We start from the raw sequence: 23,179 nt of genomic DNA, 5'->3' as shown, positions 1-23,179 counted from the left end.
TTCTTCTTTTTATTTTTATTTCCCTCACTTATTTGACCAAGAACCACAGTTTGCAAACTGGCAACCAGAGGAATGAATTTATCAGAAGGTGAATTACATTTAGCCTACAGAGTGTTTTTGTTTTTAAGTTAAGCTTGAAGCCTTTTAGACTACGTCTATACTTTCCACTCCAGTTTTGTAGCCATTCCCTCTGCTTTCTGAAGAGTCACATAGTTGGCCTGCTTCCCCTGTTTGTGTAACCTGTCTGAGCCCTGAAGGATTTGAGTGCGCCCTCTCTTTCCAGAGTAGACGTTGGAGGAAAGGGCAAGGACTAATGTGTGTGCTCACGGGGCACCGAAGACCACGTAACACTTTGCCCGAACTAGAGAAAAACAAAACAAAAATCTTCCTTAAGACAGGAAGTTACCATGATATACCGACTCTGTTTGAAAATAAGACAATTTACTGCCGTTTGCTAAAGAATTGTAATAAGTCTGTGACACTTTTGGTAAGTAAGGTAGCCCCAGGGTTGTGCAGCACACAGCCCACAGAAACGTCCGTGGCCATCTTACACGTTTACATTAAGTAAGGTCTGTATTTCATAGGAAAACCTGGATTTAGCCTTCACTGAGAATTTCGTTAAATGTTTTAAGTTCAGAACAGGTCATTGAGAGAACAGGGAAGACCACGGAAAGACTAAGATCGCTGTTATCTTGTATTCCCAGTGGTTGAAGGAAAAAACCTGTTCTCTCTAACAGGCGTGTTCCAACTCAGACCCTGTCTGGAACCAGTCTTAGGAAGGGTAAAACTCAAGAAGGGGTGGCAGAGAGGGGGAAGGAAATGAAAGCAGAAGAGACTCTCCTGTGGTGGTGACAGTAAGGAAGAAACGGGAGTTTCTGTGGCTGCTAGAACCATCTTGCCCACACAGAACTGACCCCAGGAGACTGTGCTTTCTAGGTCTGAAAATGATTTCTCTCATTACTGATTAACGTTATCTAGCCAAGGTTCTTAAGAGAGACGATCCCTTCATTTTTATGTTCTTAGTTCAGCATTCATTTATTGCTGTTTATCTTTTCTTGATCTTTTTACATTTATTCATACAATAAATGTTTTTGAGTGCCCACTATGAGATTACACTATTACAAAATGCCTCTTCTCATGGAAACACAATATTCTAAGCATAATAACTATGTATGAGGTCTGTCCAGAAAGTGTCCATCCATGTACTATTGAAAATAGTACAAGGTTGGAGACAAGATACATAAAACATTGTATGCAGGACAATGACACCTTAGTCCCCTTCAAAGTTATGACCTCCTTGAGGAAATCTGGTTCACTGGTAGAGGTTTGAATCATCATCAGCAACTGCAGCACAATGTCCCTTCTGCTCTGATAGCAGAAGTCACGGGACTAATTTTGCCACAAAATGTTTCATGCCAAGACCCTGCATCAAAATCGCAGATGCAGTAATTGTTGGCATCCCCAGATCAGCTTTTAGATCTCACACTGTCAGTCACCCATCGCCATTGATTGCAGCCTGTACACATTCAGCATTCTCAGGTGTTCTGCTTTTTGCAGGCCTTTCAGAACATGGATCACTTTCAACAGATTCTTAACCACCCTTGAAGCATTTGTGCCACACTTTTATTTGTGCTGCACTCATTGCATCATCCCTAAAAGCCTTCTGAATCATCCGAATAGTTTCTACAGAAGAGTGTTCAAGCTTAACACAAAATTTGATGCAGATTCATTGCTCTACCTGCTCTATCATTTTGAATGTAATGGCCACGCAGTACACATGCTCACTCGATAGCGTCTACAGCCCCCACTGACTATAGCACAGTGAAGTTGTCATTGTTCACGTATGTGCATTCCAGTCCATTCTCCTTGGCTACCAGCTTACATCAATGTACAAATCATTCTTGTTATATTAACAATGGCTGGACTTTTTCAGGACAGGCCTTGGTATAGTGCCAGATGGGCGCTCAGCTTATCGTGGGGATCATTTAATAAGGTTTATAAATGTTGAATCACTATATTGTATGCCTGAAACTAATATCATTTTAAAAAGCCATATGTTCTGATTTCTGATGATTCCAGCAGTATTAAAGTATATCATTTTACTGAAACCTTAACAAAATTGGATATTTTAGGTTTTACTAATTCAGTTCTTTAAAAATAGCATTGAATCATTTCTATTTGTATTTCATTGCTTTCTATAGATGTGAAATTGAGGGGGATTTTGTGAGCATCCCAAAATTTGATCTTGGGACATTGGGTGGCATCATATCTCTACCCTTGTGAGACTATGTACTCTGGCAGTGGCTGTCTTCAGAGCTGCTCACGGATATTCCTTATGCTTTTCCTTCCAGCTATGTGATAGAATTCCACTTCCCTTCTCCCTTGAAGTTAGGTGTGGTCATATGACTTGCTTTGGGCAATGAATGTGAGTGAGAACAATGTGTAATTTCAGCCCAAAGGCTTTATGTGCCAGAATGGGACTCACGAAGTCCCTGTTTTCTTGCAGGCACAATCTTGGGCACTTTCTAGCTGGGATCCTTTGGTGAGAATAACATGAAGTAAAACCCTGCACTGAGCTATAGTGAACATGCAGCAAAAATGAGAAGCAGATGTTGTTCTAAGCTATTGAGACTTGGTGATTGGGTGTTAGGAAGCACAACCTGCCTGTCCCACCTGATTCTGCCGGTGTGGCCTGTCTGCATGCCCACGTTGCTGGGCCCCCATGCCAGTGTGCAGGGCCTCTTTAACACTGCAGGACACACAGCACACCTTACAGTCAAGTGCTTTTCCGAACAAGGAAAGAGTGTGGTCCCACTTATGTATAATCCATTCAATTCCAGGCAACAAAGTGGATGACAACACTGTGCCATCTGCCAGCTCAAATTATTTTTGTCATCTCAGATTAAAAATTGGTCTAATATTCAGGAGGGAAATGACTTAATGCAGGTAGGCTTTGGGCAACATTTTAAAGATTGCCCCTCATGACAGGCCCATAAAAGCTAACTTTTAAAAAATTAACATTTATTGATCATTCATTATGCTTCCGGGACTGTGCCAAGGGGATCTTCTTTATTTCTCCTTGCAACGTGATGGAATCAGTGCTATAGTCATATTTGGTTTACAGGTGAAGAAACTGAGCTTCAGCCTGAATGTCACTTGTCCAGGCCATTCACTGGTTAATAACAGCACTAGGATTTGAACCAGGTTCGGTGGGACTGTGTTCCAGCCACTATACAACAGGGGCCACATTATTTCATCCAAGACTTCCTCAATGCCCCAAACTGGATACATTTTGATTCTGTCAGACCCTCATCCTTTACTGCTGTCACCTATCCCCTCGCCTGCTTTTGCCATATCGTGATCAAAGATTTTTTTCCTATGTGTGACTTTAATCAGCACTTAGCAAACAGGCGCTGCAGGCTTGAGACACAAAAATCAACGAGGTGTTGTTGCTTCCCTCCAGAAGCTTATACTGTAGAGCAGTAATTTTCAAACCCCCCCCCTTTTTTTTTTAATTTCATGAAACACAAACTAATTACTAAAATTCTTCAGTATACCAAAAATATATGTATTTTTGCCAATCTGACCAAAAATAGGTATAATTTTGATTCATTCACACTGGGCAACTATTCTTGTGTTGGCTGTTGCCATTTTTTTATTTGACAGTCTAAGGGAAAAGAAGTCTGCCCCTAACTAAACTCGTCAGGTACTGCATGTTTTGAGAATTCTTGTGGCGCACCAGTTCACGATGGCCGCTCTAGAGCAGCAATGCAGTGTGAGTGTTGCTACCAGTAGAAATACAATGTAAGTCACAAGGCAAACCACATACAAGTATATCTTTTTTCTATTTTTAAATTAAAAATACACATAACATAAAATTCACCATTTTAATCATATTTTAAGTTTATAGTTTGATGGTATTAAGTACATTCCTATTTTTGTGAAACCATCACCAATATCCATCTCCAGAGTTCTTTCCACATATGAAATTTTAAGTGGTCTAATAAACACATGTTTAAAGCCAAAATAAACAGATTAAATTAATTTTAATAGTATAGTTTAACCCAATAAATCCAAAATGTTATTTAAACATGGAACAAGTATAGAAAATTAAACATATTTTACATTCTTCTTTTATACTATGTTTTTGAAACATCTAAATATGGACTAGCCACATGTTGAGGACTCTATTGCCGTATGTGGCTGGTAGCTATTGTATGGCGTGGAACGGGTCTATAGGGAGAGATAAAGGCATAGGCTGATTATTTCAAGGCAATAAGGAGAAGATGGGATGTAATGTCCATGGGACACTGTGGAAACACAGCCAAGGGACACTTAGCTCAACCTGGAGTTCTGAGGAGGCTTCCAGAAGAAAACACCTGTGTGGGGCAAAGAAGAGTGAAAAAAATTAGATCCAAGGTTTGGAGGCAGGAAATGCCATCAGTTCACTGTGGTGAGCACAAAGTGCAAGGCAATGGGGAGTGGAAGGAGATGTGGCTCATCAGGCACCGTGGAATCCAGTCATGCAGGGCCTTGTATGGGAAGTCTAAGAGAGTGGGTTTTATTTGCATGATTCTCTGCAGCTTTACAATATTCTTTCATATACATTAGGTCATTTGGGAACATCATTAGCCTTTGAGGTAAGCGTTTGTGTCCAAGACTGCTAATTGCCACCTCATTCTGTTCTCTCCTTCTTCCAATCAGAAGTCCTCTATTATTAGGGGTGGCAATAAGGGTAGCTAAAATGTGCAGCTTTCCAGGCAGTTTGGCAAGTAAAGATGACAGCTGAAGTTGTTGTATAGGATTTCTGGGAAATCTTAACAGGGGCAGATTCAATCAGATAAGAAGTATGCCATTTATCCATTGCCCCTTTCAGCTTCTTGCTGCTTGGACTATAGAAATAATTGCTGGAACTGCTGCAGTCTCTTTGTGATTATGAGGTACCCTGAGGATGTCCCATATACTCTAAGCACATCAAAGAAGAAGGGTACATGGTTCCTGTGTCCATACAACTGTGTAACTGCTGTGCCAACCCTGATCTGCCTAGTTCAGGCCTTGTTTTACGTGAAAGAAAATAAGTCACACTCATTTGTCTCTATTATCTGTTTGTTTGGTTTTTTTGTTAAATGCAAACAAACCTAATTTTGAGTCATACAGGATATATAACCATAAAATAACTCTTTATTTTCCAAAGGAGTTTACCAAAGATCTGAAAAATTAAGTGACCTGATAAGGATCATGTATCTGAGGCGTTGTGTCAGAGACAAAAGTCAAGCTGGGGGATTCTGGCCCAAAAGACCTATGACGGATTTATTTTATCACTGTTTTTCAAGGATGTGGTTTCTGCTACCTCCTCTTTTCTGATGCTGCCCATTTTCAGCATAGCTATCGTGCCAAACAGTGACTGTAGAGTGCCAGGTTATAGTTAGTGACAATCTGTATGGAGTATCTAGTAAGAACTGGTGTGTTGACCACTTTGCCCCAGCCTCTACCTGAGCATTGGTGTCCTTGGCCTTGACCATCTAGCCGGAGGCCCAGAAAACATAGGGGCAAGCCGTTATCATCTCCTTCCCTGTTTTGAGCCCACCCCTGTTCCGGGCTAGTTTTTGCCTTTAGGGCCCCCTCTGACTGATTCCTCTGGGTTCTTCTGGCTATGTTAAGAGAAAGCTCAACCAGGCCCTTCTCAGCCTTCCCTTACAGGATTGTGCAGGCATCTGGCTTGCCCCCTCCCTCTCTGCTGGGTGTGCCTCTTGGCTATGTCACTGTTCAATTAGCATCCCTAGCACGGGGTGGTGATACTCAAATCTGTCAATTCTGCTACTTGTTGGCATCTCCACAGAGAGCTCAGCAGGAGAGGAGGCTGCTGACTCAAGGCTTAATGGGATTTTCATATCATCTGCAGAGCTCAGTCATCCATAAGATCCTTATTACTTACAAGTTGGCCAAGTCAATCAGTGGTTTATTGAGAATCCTCATTGACCTTCAGCTATACCTCCTCTGCCAGCAAATGGACCTGCGTCAAGTGCCTTGTACCCGCCTCACTGGTTCCAGGTATGGCCAGGCTGTGGCCTGGGGCTCCAGATGGAGGTGCTTTCCAGCTGACCTGATACTCATCATGCCATGATTTCTCTGACCTTGTGTGCCAGTCTTCCTGCACAGCTGGGCACAGGAGTGTGTCTGCTTTTCAGCTATGTATCTGGAGGTGGGGTGAAAAACTTTTCCTTTGAAGGGCAGCTTGTAAATATTTTAGGTTTTGTGAACCATACAACCTCTGTCCTAACCACTCAGCTCTGCCACTACGGCATGGGAGCAGGCAGAGACACCATGTAAAAGCATGAGTGTGGCTGTACTCCAATAATATTTAATTTTTAGACACTGAAATTAGAATTTCCTATAATTTTCATTTGTAAAACATTCTTGCTTTGATTTTAAAAAAACTATGTGAAAATGTAAAAAACTGTTCTTAGCTTGTAGACTGTACAAAAATAGTTTTCCAACCCCTGATCTAGAGGTGAAGTTATATGGTAGTTAAAAACATGAGTTGTTTTTTGTTTTGGGGGGATGTTTTTTTTTTTTTTGGTGTAAATCCTGGTCACCAATCATCTGTGTAACTTAACAGTAGTTACTTCATCTTTCTAAGGTTCAGTTTCTTCCCTGTGAAATGGAGATAATTCCAACACCTACCACAGAGGACTGCTGGTGCACCAAGTGAGAGCATGGGTGCGATGTAGGTGGCCCAGCGTGCTATTCAGTGTCCGTGATGGGCCCGGTGCTGGGCTCGTCGCTACAGGGGATCCACAGATGAACCAGACACAGCTGCGCTCTCCAGGAGCATGCAGTCTAGCAGGGACTGTGGCTGTGTGCCCCGGTGGCTGTCACGCGCATGGCACAGTGATCATAGCTGTGGGAGAGGCACAGCAGGGACGGTTTGTCATCGTGATGTTGGCCGTGCTGCCTCTGGGGGTTCTGAAATGCTCAGGGTATTTGCTCAAAGGAAGAGCAGCCCACCTGGGACTGCCACGGCGAGGCCAGTCCATGCACCTCTGGGAGTCTCCGGCCGCCCACAGCGGCTCTGCGGCACCGGTGGTCCATCTTCCCCCTCACCCTTGCAGCGCCTCTGCTCTTGCCTCTTCTCATAGTCCCCAGCAGCCGCAGAAGCAGAGCTTCCACTTTTCATCTTTGTAATGTTACCCAGTTGAGCGATGGCCATTAACATCACCTTGTCATTGGTGAATTTTATTAAGTGGAAGTCATTCTAGTAAAATGTACACAATTTGGCAATAAGTCATTTGCAAGCAAGGTATGATATGGGGTAATTGACACTTGCTTCTGTTTGTCTCACTTTAACTTCCACTTAAAAACCAATCTTGCTCTTCTCTCTTTGTAAGATTGCTTGTTCTGCCCAGTTTGGCCACCAACTAGAATCTTAACTGGGCTTATCACCAGAGGACCACCTAGGCTATATTCCTATCTTTAGTTATGGAATTTCTTTAACTTGAGCCTTCAAGACAGAAGATAATAAAGCAACTCATTGTGCATAACAGGAACCTCCATATGGTTTTAATGGCATACAGCTTTCTAAATTGTTTTCTTTAATGTAGAAACCACAGACACACACATGAAACTCTAATAATAAATAGTGATATTCAGCTGATCTGACCTCCAGAAAGAAGTGGTAGATTCCTTAGCAACAGTGGTGATCCTTTTCAGTTTGTTTCCTGAATTCTTTCTGAATCTGAATCACCCGTGAATCCTGTTGTGTCCCATGATGCTCATATCCTGCACTGTGCCATGCCAAGGTGATTTCTCACACTTTTGCAGCAGGCATTTTATACCAGTTGCAGAGCTTTCTCTGTGATTTGACTGCAGTTACTCAATTTCAAGCTTTTAAAGTAGGGATCTTCCCACTCTTCCTTTTTGCAAACCCTTTAGGAGGATCCTTTTCTTCCAATACATGTCAAAGCACCTGCTGCAGCTGCCAGTTACTTTGAGAATTATTGTACTTCTCTCATTTTTGCACTGTTACTGTTTCTGCTCTGTCCACTCTTTTGATTTGCCTCCTGCTCTGACAGCAGGTAGGGTTTTTGAGGTTATTCTAGAATTCTGAAGTAGGAAAGGAACTTGCAGGTTGGGTATGGCATGCAAAGCTTGTCTGTGCAGGGATATTGCGCAAAACAATTCCAGACAACACCGTTCTCTTCATAGTCCGTGTAAATTTTTTGTGCAGTGCACAACCAACCTGGTGATACTCAGCTACCCTGGCTCAATGGACAGGACTCACTGAGCTATGGTGTGTACTCTGTCTGATACCACTGCCTTTTTAGGGAGGAGTTGGGGAGGTGGAGGCAAAGGAGGAGGAGGAGGAAAAGAGAATAACAGCACTTTTGTAGAGCTTCTTTTGTGCTAAGTACTCTTCTAAGCACTGTACATATATAAACATTTCATCACTAAATAGGAGATTTTATTTATGCACTGTAGTAGGGACTGGCTCCTACAGTGTTTCAGACCCTGTCCTGGACAACGTGGAACAGGCCAGAAACAGACTTTCTTCCCTCATACAGGTCGCAACCTAATGAATTTTGATGGAACTGATAAAGTCAACTATGATATCCATGGCAGGACCAAAGCAAAGATAATGCTAAAATCGTCATCAGACCCTGCTCAAAAAATCCGCACAGACTGTTGTGTGAGATGACAAGTCCAAGTTCGCATTTAACGTTCTATCACCAAGCGGACTTTCCGTTCAGCTTTAATTTTTCTCTCTAAGGCCTTATCTCTGCCCCTCACACTGGAAAACCAGGCCACTTCCTGGCCTGTACAGAGACTCAAAAACCTCCCTGCTGGGAGCTTTGCTTCAGGCTGTTACCCTCCTCCTCCCTCCCAGCCTGTCCAAGTTCCTCCTACCCCTGGCCCACCTTTCAGCTCCTCTTAGCATAGGCTTCCCTGATGGAGTGGATGCGCGCCACTCCGTCTCCTTGGATGTTGAATGCAAATTATCCTAAATCATTTTATATGTAACAAAACATTGGGGGGTGTGTGTATGTGTAGTCACATATTCCTTGAGAGTGGGGGTCTGATTTCTAATTTTTATTGTAATTCCCCCCACAGTCCCCTTCTGTGCGTAGCACACCACCAGTGATCAATAGATGCTTTTTAATAAGGAGCTGACTCACTGCCAGCACTCTGGCACCCTTGGCTCAGGTTGTTCTGAGTCATGAAGCCTTCCAAGAAAAGCTGGCGTTTCTGCCTTCCTTCCATAGTGCTGGTATGAATTTCAATGCTAGACCTTCAAAGAAAAACCCAGAAAGGGCCACCTTACCCTTCTGTAATTGTGAAAGAAACAGATCCCCAGCGGAGGGGAGCCCGAAGGACTGCTTAGATAAAATTCACACCTATCTTTACTCATTTTCCTTTAATAAAATCAATTCCAACAGGAGCTAAGGCTGAAGACTTACTATGTTTTATATACTGGGGTGGGCAAAAGCAGGTTTACAGTTGTTTGTATGGAAAAAGACATTCAGGTTATGATTATTACAATTGCTTTATTCTGTGTTTCACATACTCACAACTATAGACCCAGCATATGGATATTTATTTAGTCAACAACCCTATGGGATAGGTTTACAAAGGACAAAATGGAGACAAAGAGAGGTTAAGTAACTTGTTCAAGGCCACACAAGTAGGAAATCATAGAGCCAGAACTTAAAGCTAGATAGGCTATTCTGAGTCTGAGCTCCTGGCCTCTGCACTCTATACTTTTACACCGGAGATTTTCAACCGGTATACTGCAAGAATTTTTAAGGGCCTTGGGCCAGGGCAGATGGGGTTCTGTGGCCCAAGGCGTGAGCTCTGCCCTGTACAGGAAGATGCTGGTGTCAGCAACCCAGCAGCTGTGCTGCAGCTGCAGCAGTGGGGGAAGCAACAGCATGGCCAGGGAGGGGAGCTGTATGGGAGGCCACTGATAGCTGGGAGCTTGGAGGGGCAGAGCGGCAGCTGCGAGATCATGGTGGTGCGGGACGTAGGGTCAGGCAAGACAGCGCTGCTGCAGGTGTTTGCCCACCGTGTTTGAGAACTACACCGCAAGCTTTGTGATACACAAGTGCTGCATTGAGCTCAGTATGTGGGACACTTCAGGTTCCTCTTACTATGATAACATTCAGCCTCTGGCCTGTCCTGATTCAGACACTGTGTTCATTTGCTTTGAATTTAGCTAACCAGAAATATTGGAGAGTGTCCTCAAGAAGTGGCAAGAGGAGACTCACAAGTTTTGCCCCAATGCCAAGGTTGTGCTAGTTGGCCGTAAACTGGACCTGTTGGACCAACCTGGCCACTCTGAGGGAGCTGTCTGAGCAGTGGCTTATCCCTGTTACGCATGAGCAGAGCACCGTGCTGGCCAAGCAGGTGGGGGCTGTGTTCCACGGAGACTGCTTCCCCTGGTCCCCTGGGCGCAGCATCAGGGATGTCTTCCAGGTGGCCACAGTGGCCTCCCTTGGCTGCGGACATAGGAAGCTGTGCTGTACTGACTCATGCCAGCGACTGCAGTGATCTACGCAGCTGGCAGGATGGTCAGACTCGGGGAACAAGAACAAAGGGAGACACACAATGATGGAGCCAAGAGTTGCAACCTCACAATGAGGAGCCTGGGAGGGGCAGAGTGTCAGGAGGGGTGGTGACGAGCACAGTTGTTCCCCTGCCTGCGTGCTGGCTTCCTGACCTGACTGGCTGGGACTTCAGGCAGGCTGAGTGAGCACTTTTCCTAGGCAAGGGACCTGGAGGCAGAGGGTGCCACTCTTCCCCACATCTTCATCCCTCTCCTCTTCATCGAACCTGAGGGAGCTAGCAGGGCAGGCATCTGGGCCAGGGGCTGGGGTAGGGCATAGGGGTTGGGGAAGCTGGCATCGACCAGTGCCTGGGTTGAGTATAAGTATATGAAGGGTGCCTTCTCCTCCTGCTGCAGTCCTCATGTCCTAGTCCTGGCTTCCTTCTCTAAGGAAAATGTTCATTGCATGACCTTCCTTTTTCCACTCCTCTCACTTCTACCGCTGTTCTCTCTCACCCTAACCTCCAGGTAACATAGACTAAATTAAAAAGCAAGGTGAGAAGCCTCTTCCCCCATAGACCCACCAGTCCTAGCCCTTCCCTCTCTTCCCCCAGCAGTCCCCAAATAAAGTCCGATGTTTATGGAAAACAAATTTAAAACATGCACTACCTGACTATTTGGTCAGGGGTACTGACCTCTTTTCCCTTAGATTGTCAAAAAGAAACATGACAACACCCAACACAGTAATAACCATATGGTGTAAATGAATCACAATTATACCTATTTTTTTTGTCAGATTAGCAAAAAATATATTTTTTTGGTGATTTGCAGAATTTCAGTAATTAGTTTATGTGTACCATGAGGAAAACAAGGTTGAAAATCTCTGATATAATGTATAGTTCAAGTCCTCTGTTTTCTTATTGATTGTCTAGGTGATCTGCCCATTGTTGATAGTGAAGTATTGAAGTCCACTACCATTATTGTATTGTCTATTTCTCCCTGCAGATTTCCTATTACTTGCCTAATATATTTAGATGCTACAATGTTAGATGCATATAATGACCTTCTTCGTTTTTACAGTTTTTGACTTAAAGTCTATTTTTTCTAATATAAGTATAGCTACTTATAGCTCTTTTGGTTTCCAGTTGAATATCTACCTGATTACTTTGATGCTATGTGTGTCCTGAATGCTGAAGCAAGTCTCTTGTAAGTAGCATACAGTTGGATCTCATTTTTGTTATCCATCCAGTCACTCTGCGCCTTTTGGTTGGAGAATTTAGTCCATTTACATTTAGAGTAATTATTGTTAGGCAAAGACTTACTGATGACATCTGACTAATTGCCTTATGGCTGTTTTGTAGTTCCATTGTTCCTTTCTTCTCCTCTTGATATTCTCCTTTGTGAATTGATGATATTCCATAGTGGAATATTTTGACTGCATTCCCTTTTTGTTTTGTAAATATACTGTAGGTTTTTGCTTTGTGGTTACCATGAGGCTTACATAAAACAGCTTATAAATATAACATTCTGTTTTAAATCTTGATTCAATAATACAAAAACTATCTTTTTTCTCCTCCCCTACACTCAGTTTTAGTTTGATGTATTAATTTACCCTTTTTTATATTGTATAGTTGTTAATAAATGATTACAACTATAGTTCATTTTAATGCTCTTGTCCTTTAACCCTTATACTAGAGTTAAGTGGTTAACACACCACATTACAGTATGAGAGTATTCTGAATTTGACTATGCACTTCTATTTACCAGTGCATTGTATATTTTTATGTTTATGTCACTAATTTGAATCCATTCATTTCATCCTGATGAATTCCTTTCAGCATTTCTTCAAAGGCATGTTTAGTGGTGGTGATAAACTCTCTCAGCTTTTGTTTGTCTGGGAAGTCTTTATCTTCGTTTCTGAAGGATAACTTTGACAGATAACGAACTCTTGGTTGGTAGTGTTTTGTTTTTGTTTTTTTTATCAGCCCATTGAATATATTGTCCCACTCTCTCCCGGCCTGTAAGGTCTCTGCTGAGAAATATGATGCTCTAATGGGGATTTTCTTGCAAGTTACAAGCTTCTTTTCTCTTCCTGCTTTTAAAATTCTCTGTATTTGATTTTTTTACAATGTGTCTTGGACAGAATTTCTTTAAGTTGAGATTGTTTGGTGACCTATGAATTTCATGAACTTGATGCTCAAATTTCTCTCCACATTTGGGAAATTCTCATCCATTATTTCTTTAAGCTTTCTCCCATTCCCTCTCTTTTCCTTCTGGAACTCCAATAATTTGCAGGTTGTTTCCTACAATTCAGATACACTTAATTGATTCTTTTTAATTATTTTCCCTTTGTTTTCTAACTCACAGATTCTTTCTTCTGCTTAATCCATTCTGCTGTAGAAGTTCTCTATTGTATTTATTTCATTTCATTCATTGTACTCTTCAGCTCCAGATTTTCTGTGCAATTCTTTTTTTATGATTTCCATCTCTGATAATCTTATTTTGTTCATATATTGTTTTCCTAATTTTGTTAAATTGTGTTTTTTAATACCTCATCAATTTTCCTTAAAACAGCTAGTTTGAGTTATATACTGGATAAATCACAGATCTCCATGTCTTGTGATTGGTCACTAGAAGATGATTGTAATTCTTTGGTGATGTCATGTTTTCTTGATTTTTCATGTTCCCAGACATTATGTGTTGCTGTCTTCTCATTTGAAGTAGCATCACTTCCTATAGCCTTTACTAACTGATGGGAGTGTTATACCTTCCATCAGCTCTGCTAATGATTCTGAAGCTGTTTCAGACCTTCTGCGGGTATACCTGACCATGTCCCCCTTGCCCCCTCTTGTGGCAGAATTCTTAACTTTAAATGCCCCTTTTTTAAATCTTGCAATGCACCAGGCTGAGTGCTTAAAATCCCTCTTTGTTCTCCTAAGGGTGGTGCTAAAACTTAAGTTTGTGGTTTCTCCCTGGCCCACAAATTTGGGCCAGCTTTCTGTGTATGCCCAATAGATGCCTGTTGTCACTGCCACCTTCAGGAATACACAGAATGCTGCCCACAGGGTGGAGATGTGTGCGGAAGAGGTGCATGGAGCACTGGGGATGTCCGTGGGCTATTTGGAGAGATCTGCAGACAAAGGTATTTATTGCCAGTGGCTTGCGGACAGACTTTTTGATGGGGTCCATGAGGCAGTTAGTAAGATCTGTGTTCCTTTAATGCTCTCCAAGAGTCCCGTCTGCCACTCTCCTAGTCTCTTCCCAGCTCCTGAGTCATGCTGCTCCTGATTCAGTACTGCGGATACGGTGAGGGAGACATGAGCCTCTTTGGCAGTGTCCTGGATAGCTGGGAAAGTCAGATGCTCACTTATATGCTCTCACCTTTTCCATGGTGGAAATCAAAGGCTGAGAAGATCTCCCTTGTGCCTAAGCTGTATTGGCTGGAGGGAGGAGTAACACAGGTAAAGTCAGACTGTTCTTATTATCATCTCTGATGCATCCAAATCTGTATCTTATTTGCTCCAAACATGTGCTGGCACTTCCGTGCTGGAAACCTGGACTTTCACAAAGGCTCTCTCATCCATGGGTGATTTCTGAGAGTGTTTTCCAGAGGTTTCTGGACCATGGCTAGGACTGGCTGGAGCTGGATCATGGGCCCCTGAGGGTCCACAGCTGTGACCAAGATCTGTATGCGTGTACTACCCTCTTGGGTCACTTGGTATATGCTGCTGGCTCCCACAGCTCTCACAAAGGCACTTTTGTCCATGGTTGGACACCAAATTGTTATGTTGGTGGCAGGGGCGGGGGACACAAATGAGCAATGTCTTATTCAGCTATGATGTTGACATCACTCTAAACTTGATGTTCTTGTTGTTTTACTGTGATAAATCATACACTATAAAATAGACAGTTACTTAGTTTATAAGAACAGTGAGGGATCAGCTAGAGTAATTTTTTTATAATTTGGCTGAATTTTGCCAACCTAGAATAATAGATAACTAATCTTAAAAGAAACATCTCCAAGGGAGAAAATTCTGTAGTTATACCCAGAGAACCCATTTCTGTCATGATTTTGTAACATTTGGAATCAAAAACATTTCCCTATCTAGCCGATCTTTCTGGCTTCAGCTAAGTCCTATCTCTGTTACTTATGTTACATTGATGTGCTACATGTTAATTTTAGCTTTGCTCCTTTTCTTCCCAACCGCCCTTGATTGGTATATAGACAGCATCTTCCAAAGCAGAATATGCCATTCAAGAATTTCCTATGTTTTAGAATTTCCCATTTTCTGTAGTGCAGATACTGGTATTGAAATAAACACTGACCTGGCTAATTTGACTCTGAGGAAACTGTGTCTATAGCTCTTCTTCACGTGTACAATGGAGATCGTCACACCTTTTAGCAGTGGGGTTGAATTTAGTGAGACCAGAAATGTGAAAATAGTATCAAATGGAGCAGTTTGTCAGTGTGTGCTTGCTTTTTAACCATGGCTGAGACTGGTAGCAGGAAGCATCTCTCTTCTCTGCTCCTGATTGCTCTCTTGTGTTTCTCTCCCCTCATGCTCTGTCCCCCAGCCTCCTCCTCTTCACTTTGGTTCCTGGGCAGCTGCTACTGTGAAGACAGTGCAGCTCCCATCTGCTTTCAGCATATGGGACCAACACTGTTGCTTCCAAAGTTCTCGTATTTGCTGTTCAGAGCAGGATTGGTTATTGTCTAGAAAGTGAAGCAGAAAATTGCAGAATGATTTAACCAGTGTTTGTCCAATCTTCCTATAGGCACGATGGAATTAATAGATCGATCTTTTTATCTATCATTCATCCGTGCATGCACCTGCCAGCATTTTCCACTGAGAATTTGAATTTCCACACACATTTATACAAGTTCAGGGGAAATACAGAAAGCACAGAAGACCAAGGCCAAGAGGAAATTAAAACACAACTCTGCATATTATAAGACCCACACACATTACTCCCAACCCATAATTTTGGCTCTGAGAATCTTGGCACCCAAGCAAAAGAGGAAACACTGTTGATTTACAGATTTCCCAATGTCCGTAAGAGAACAGTGGCAAGTAAGCAGAATATGTCAAGCAAAGCTTCTCTTGGCATTTAGATCTGAAGAAAAATTTTCAAGTGGGTTCCTAATAAGATTTGGAATATCCTTCATACAGAGTATCAGGGTTCTAAACTCAACACTCATTCTAGAACTGGGTGCAGTTAAGCAAGCTACACATATAAAAAGAACTGCTGGTTGTAGTTATGAAAACATTTTGATAACCAATATTCCTGGATTTAATTATCCTGATTTGAGGTCCATGTATCCACCATTCCATATGAGGATAGTGCAGATGGGTGTCAGCCAGGAAACATTCATTCAACTATTGCTAAATCCATTGGTTGTTTTTAATAAAAGTAGATGGTTGGGTCAGTTTGTTAGTGTATGGTGATAATGCAGTGCAGTGCTATGGACATGCTTCCTGATTGGAATTGGTCTCTAAATATAGATGTGAGAATCCTGAGTCCCCTAGGTCATCCACAATTACAGGGGAAGGTTAAGGGATGTGGGTGGTCTAATACAAACTCACCTTCACAGCTGACATCATACTGTAGGTCAGTCAACAGTACCTTATCTATATGAAAAGGGGTTTTTTGGGGAATGACAATGACTAATTCATAGGATTTTATCTAACAGCTCTAGACTTTGAACCTGCCCTGATGAGTGTTGGCACAAAATAGACAAAAACAGACAGTGCCATGAAACTCCACCATAAGCTTAAAATGAAACAATTGATTAAAAAGATAGCACAATAAAGTGGATTTGACTATCATTTAGTTTTTACGATTTCATGGTGCTTATAAATAGAAGGGAAGTAATGGAAATTTTACATTGCAGACTTGCTGTCCACTAAGTTTTGTAATTGATCTTTGGGGATATGGGGCACAGACTCAAATGCCTGCAGTGTCCAGGCAGGACATGAAAATGCATGAAGTGAGCTGATTATAAATAAAAAAGAAGACAGCATCCATGGGGAAATGGAGATGATGGAGTCATTCAAAAGGTGGCATCAACTGCTTCCCTCATGCTGGTGATGGCCACAGAGAGATTCAGACCCAGGGATACGATGCTGCACAATTTTAGCTAGAAATTCACATTTCCTATGAGTTGTTTCTGATTTTTAAGCACATGATGGTCAAATATTAAAATGCCTGGGGGCTGGATATAGTCTCTGCTCAGTCACTTTGCACCTAGCAGACCAGCTGTATAAACATGAAAGAGAAAATGAGAGAAGAACAAAGAGGTTGAGCTAAGAAGGAACATATACATCCATGTCCTTAGACAATTACAGTTTCATGTTGTTGAACAAACTGCAGTAGGTGCCTTTTGATTTCTTAAAAATTAAGACAAGTTTAATTTCTTGCAAAGCAGCACACCTATGTAGCTATTACTGTTAAATCAATGTTTGTGTGGGAAGAGAGATCTTAAAAGTGTATTGAAAAACAAAAAGATGCTTCTTGTCATCTGAACTGACTTTTTTATGTGACTTGAAATCTCAAGTCTGCCAGGTACAAAGTACTGTCTTTCTTTTGCCTTGCACCAGGTACAGAAATTCTCAACTGAATTTACGGGTAATTTTGTCTTACTTGTTTTCAGTTTATATATAAAGAAAAGGCCCAGATATTTCTGTCTGCCTATTATGCTAAATTTTCACTTGGCAAAATGAAGTACCCAAACATTATGTACTCAAGCTACAGGATGCTATTTCAATTTTTTTTTAACTTTATGTCAGGTTATATTAATGCTTACCCAAAGTTAGGGTATGTTTTGGGAATGTGGGGAGTAGGGCATAGACAGCCATAAAAATGTCGATTTAAGTTATTAAACATCATTTTTAAGACTGTGTAAATCTAATCAGATTGGAAATGTGCCACCTGTTTGGTGTTTACCTGTGCTGCTTTGCTTGCTGGGAGGCATGCTGAGGCCTTGGAAGCCACGAGAACTAATTGAATAATGGCTTACGCTGCCACATAAATAAATTAGTCCCTCTGTGAATATATGTTTAATGCTTCAGAAGGTGCATTCTGACCTTACTTAGTGAACCGAGGTACCGTTTGTCTTTCTACAAGTCAGGTGACCTTCAAGTGATTAGGTGGCTTTGTGGAATTCAGTTTTGATCCTAAGGAATGTAAACATAGGAGGGCCTTCACTGTAATAGGTTTAAAACACAACTGTAGAAAAGAGCTCAATGACAAATTAACAGATTCACCTGTAGAATAAAGAATGATGTAGATTAAAACACACATACACACTTGAAATGAGCACAACATAAAAATTGTTAGTAAAACCAAAAATCGAACCAAATCAAATCTCCCCTTTATCCCCCCCCCCCCCAAAAAAATACCACTTCTCAGTAAACTGGCAATGACTCAGGAAAAAAATATGGTTGTAAAGTGAGTGGGGGGATTTCTGTTCTAGTCAAAGCTACCTATATAAAGTGTGTAGCTTAAATCCAAAGGGAAAGTTGCTATAAGGAAATATCTCTTGGCATCTGAGGCAGAAAAGCAGTGTCCTGAAGGATTATGGGGAATCAGGTATCCCCTGCACGGCCCCCCTCATCTGCCTCTTTTTGTCTCACGGGCTCTCTCTCGCAGGCCCCTCTTCCTTTTGTATTTAACCCAGCATGGCCACTCCCCCAAGGTTGCATTTCTTTACAGCTAGGATGACTCAATTACTTATTATCTAAAACAGGACTCTTTTGAGTGTGAAAGAGAACTTGATCAAGAATTTCTCCAAGATGCAGGCATAAATTGGGCAAAACAAGATGTAGATTCACACTGACCCCTCCTCACCCCCTTTTTGAGCCCTAGAGCCAGTGTCCATTCATCAGTGTCTGCGTTTCCTGGTTCAAGCTGAGCTATCTCCTTTGATCAGTAGCTCACCCTTAACCAACCTACTGGGTGCAATCTGGAATCCAGTACATAAACAGAGAGCATCAGGAGCTGTGAGCAAGACCAAATACTCAGGGAGTGTGAACAGGAAAATAAAGCTGGTAACTGTGGCAATGCCATATATTCAACATGTTATAGAAGCATAAATGTTAGATTCAATTGCTTTGTAGAGAACTTTCACATTAACGGTCTGCTGCTGGGAGTAAAGCCGGTGTTTAGGCTAGCCCAAGCTCAGAGATTTCAGAAGCCAAGGATCTAAATGTCTATTTTCCATGGCTCACTGGCCTTGAAGCACAGATTTTCTAATTCTTACTTTCCCTGTTTCACCTTAGTCCATATGCTTCTACCTCCCTTCAGTGGTGGTCACCTGTGGTTTGGCCTGTCTTTAATCTACTTGCCTTCCTTCAGATAACAGGAGCTCAATTTTCCTTTGGGTTTAGATAGGGCCATCTCAACTCTTGTCAATTGTCATTGATCCCTGGCCATAGCAATTGATTTGGAGATGGGTCTTTAATTTAACCTGGTTCAATGAGACTCAATCTGGGGCTTTTGCTGGAACATCGTGGAAGGAGTGAGCTTTCTGGGCTGATAGGAAGGTAGTTCTGGAGATGCTGATGGTCATCTAGTCCTGTGAGGGGGATGCCTGCCTGAGCATGAAGCTAAAACAGAACAAAAGCAAGAAAGAGAGACAGAAAGAGATAGAAATAGTAATAGTGAGAGAGAAGGGGGTGGAGAGAGGGAGAGAGGGGAAGGGAAGGGAAGGCAAAAGAAGGAAAGAGAAGGGGAGGAGAGGGAGGGGAGCAGGGAGAGGTGAGGAGAAGAGAGGAGAGAAGAAAGTCTTAACAATATTCGAACTCCTGGACACAGACATTCTTGAAAATAAAATTTTAATTCTGGATTTTTCATGTTTGTGAGCCATAAAGTTCTGTCTCAGTTAAACTTAGTTGAGTTTTCACCAGTTGCCAACAATAATTTTCACTGATATCCTTCTTTAGAATCTTGTTCCTGCTCTGGCTCAGTCAATTATTCCCCTGGCCAAGACTGACCCCTGATGATTCTGCTTATTGGAGACTCCACAGTTTTTAGACCTTGCTCTCTCCTTGTTGATGGGGGATGTGCTGGGGCAAGTGCTCTGCGATCCCACAGGGATCAGAGACCTGGCTCAGTATTCAAACATATGAACAATTCGTCCTTTCATAAATGGCAAAGCTCACTATTTTATTAATGTTTAGGTCACTGCTGCTCATCTCAGTAAGTGTTTAATTGGTTTCTAAGACATACATAGAAATTGCTTTTGAAATTTGACAAGATCCATGGCCCAATGTTTTGCATAAAATTCTTGACATTTAGAGATGTGACAAATACACAAGATACTTTACAGTAGTCTTTCCCAGTGCTTTGTACTAATGCAGCAATTTCCATCCAGTGTGCTGCGGCATGTGAACTGGTGTGCTGCAAGACTTTTGAAAACATGCACTATCTGACTATTTAGTCAGGGGCGCTGACCTCTTTTCCCTTAGTTTTTCAAATACAAAAATGACAACAGCCAGCACAACAATAGCTATCTGGTGTGAATGAATCAAAATCACAGCTATTTTTTGGGGTCAAATCAGCAAAAAATATATTTTTTGGTGTGCTGCAGAATTTTAGTAATTAGTGTTTTTTTATGTGTGCTGTGACATGAAGAAAGTTGAAAATCGCTGTGCTAATGTTTTGGTTGCACAAAAATAGTGTTAGGTAAATGTTAATGTAGATTGCAAATTATAGTTTTGGTTGCTGATTGTAAGGCTTTGAGAGAAGAGAGAATAGCCAAATAACACATTTCATTTCTTAGACCTTATAAGTACCTTTGTTTTAAGAGAGTCTGATCTGGCAATTGCTTTCAAGGAATGAGGACAAATTCTTTTTTTTTTTAAAAAGGAGTTAAAAGTAATAAAGGAGAAATTACCTAGAAGTTTGGAGAAACGGTCCACTTTTCTAGTTTTCTCATATATGCAATAGAAACATAGTGTTTTATAATAATGCTATCTATCTATGATGGACACTCAGAAGATCTACCTTATTTCTAAATCCTTTTACTGCTTTACTAAGTAAACCTGTTTATATGAGGCCCCTCTTAGGACCACCCTTACGTTGAATTTTACTCAACAGCAGAGTTCTCTGCAAGTATTTCTGGTTAGAATATATTCATTTTTCTATCCTGCTTCACCTCCCACCGCCTGAGACTGCTATGCCTTTTTCTGGGAACGTGCACACACATGCACACATGCGCGCGCGTGCGCCCACATCACCCCGCCTCCCCGTATATCTGTACAGAAAATTTCCTAAAATCCAGTTTGCAGTTGTCTCAGTTTGGGAGTTGGGATGAAGAAGGTATGGAAACTTTCTTATGTTCCTCTTTGTTAAGAGAGAGAAAAGCATAGTAGTATTTCAATTTAGGAGTTCAGATGGTGAATAGATTTTGACTTAACATGAATTATAGGCCAAAGATAATTTGATTCTGCCAGTGATACCTAACTAGAAGAAATTTTTGATTAATTAAACATCTCTAAAAGAGTAACTGAGACCAAAAAGTTAAGTTCACCTCTTATTAAGGAATAAATGAGTCAGTGAGAAAAGTAAACTCTCAATTTTAAGGTAATTGCTTTGGGAGAACTGGATCAGCCAGGAGGTGAGATTGGAAAGGGATACCAAAATAATAATAAGAAGAAGAAGGAGGAGGAGGAGGAGGAGGAGGAGGAGGAGGAGGAGACAGGAAAGGGTAAAAAAAGAGTGTTTTCATCTACTCATTCATTCAATGATATTTATTGGATACTATGTGCCAAGTATCATATTAAGCACTAAGATTTAATGGTGAATAAATATTTTTACCCCTATAGACTCTACATTTTATTGGGTAAGGCAGAAAAAATAAATATCTAGGCAAATAGAATGTAATAATTATGCCTTGTGTTGTGTAGAGAACTCATAAGGGGTGATGGAGACAGGATCGTAGCAGCCGTTGGCATCACATTCACCCTGTATGCCTGATGCCCTAAGAAACCATCCTGTGCCTCCAGCCCGGACCAGACAGGAGATGGGGGAGTAAATGCAGTCTGTCCTAAGCTATATACATCCAAGGAGACAGGACCCGGACCACGAAACCAAGGGAAGGAAAACTGAATGGGGCATGTGGTCAACATTGTCCTCTTTTCTTTGTATAATAACTACAGGAAAATAAATAGCTTCCTTAGATGCCCACTAGAAAGAAGTTTGGCAAACTTGAGCTGGTGGACTGGGGAGAATTAAAATAAGCTGTCAGTAAATTATTCAAGATAGCCCAACAGCAGTTCTGCAACACTGTCTAGAATTTTACATTTGTTTGTTTGTTAGTTTACATTCAGTATCACTCATTCTGTATTAGTTTCAGATGTACAGCACAATGGTTAGGCAATCATATGAAAAACACTAATCAGAAAGGATATACGCACTCCTATGTTCATAGCAGCGTTATTTACCATAGCCAAGGTCTGGAAACAACCCAAGTGCCCATCAATATATGAGTGGATAAAAAAGATGTGGTACATTTACACAATAGAATTCTATGCAGCTTTAAAACAGAAGGAGCTCTTACCCTTTACAACAGCATGGATGGACCTGGAGAACATGATACTAAGCGAAATAAGCCAGTCAGAAAAAAGACAATTACCATATGATCTCACTCATATGTAGAATCTAATGAAAAAAATAGACTGACAAACAAAATAGAACCAGAGGCAGGGATGCATGGAACAGGCCGACAGATCTCAGAGGGGAGACGGGTGCGGAGGATTATAAGACATTAGCATATATGCATAGCCCATGGACACAGACAACAATGTGATGTATTGCTATTTTTAAAAAACCTACACCATGATTATTATACTGTCAGTTGTGGATTTTCTGGTACAATTTTGGGACATGTGGCCAGAACAGCTGAGGCAGTCAGGCAGGTGTTACCCTTTCTTGGCACAGAAAGATGCTGGTATCTAGGTAAATAAATTTTTTTTTGTAAAGTACCACAGACAGTACCACTTGTAAATAGAAGCTATTTAAGAGAAACAAACAAACAAAACCAGGTCCCTTCAATATGGTCTTTTAGGAGAAACAAATGGTATGCCTCAATAGTCTTTATTGATCCATGAATATAACTACATGGCAAAATTGAGAAGTAATGGTTTATCAAGAAGGAACCTAATTCAACATTTAGAATCAAAAGAAAATTATGGCCTTGTTGTGGAACAACCATGAGCTTGGTCAGTCTCTGTATGGTAGAGAAGATTATATCTATGTATTAATATTCAAAAGACTCTTTTTCTTCTAGGGTTTTTATGGTTTCGAGTCTTCCATTTAAGTCTTTCCTCCATTTTGAGTTTATTCTTGTACATGGTGTAAGAAGATCATCTAGTTTCATTTTTTTTGCCCATAGCTGTCCAATTTTCCCAATACCTTTTATTGAATAGACTGTCTTTACCCTATTGTATGTTCTTGCTTCCTTTGTCAAATATTAACCATAAAAATCTTACAAGAAAACATAGGCAGTAAAAATCTCATCCATTCCTTGTCCAAGGAATACTTTTTCTGATATATATCCTCTGAGCAGTAATTTTTCTGATATATATAGCCATGGGTAAGAGAAACAAAAGAAAAACCACATCAAACTAAAATGTTTTT

The 23,179-nt window shown here is 41.3% G+C and overlaps 1 protein-coding gene and 1 pseudogene across 1 annotated transcript in view; both read left to right on the top strand.

The window, feature by feature from the left end:
- The window catches only part of LOC129078504 (histone-arginine methyltransferase CARM1-like), a 153,624-nt gene that overhangs the window by 15,805 nt on the left and 114,640 nt on the right, over positions 1-23,179 (top strand). The window lies entirely within an intron of this gene.
- On the top strand, positions 9,821-10,673 carry LOC129078462 (rho-related GTP-binding protein RhoN-like; annotated as a pseudogene).

The sequence above is a fragment of the Pteronotus mesoamericanus genome, unplaced genomic scaffold (genome assembly GCF_021234165.1).
Source record: "Pteronotus mesoamericanus isolate MK-2021 breed Mesoamerican mustached bat unplaced genomic scaffold, CSHL_Meso_final contig_73, whole genome shotgun sequence".
Classification (NCBI taxonomy): Eukaryota; Metazoa; Chordata; class Mammalia; order Chiroptera; family Mormoopidae; genus Pteronotus; species Pteronotus mesoamericanus.
The sequence above is the reverse complement of the archived record's forward strand: the minus strand, read 5'-3'. Positions and strand labels throughout refer to the sequence as shown.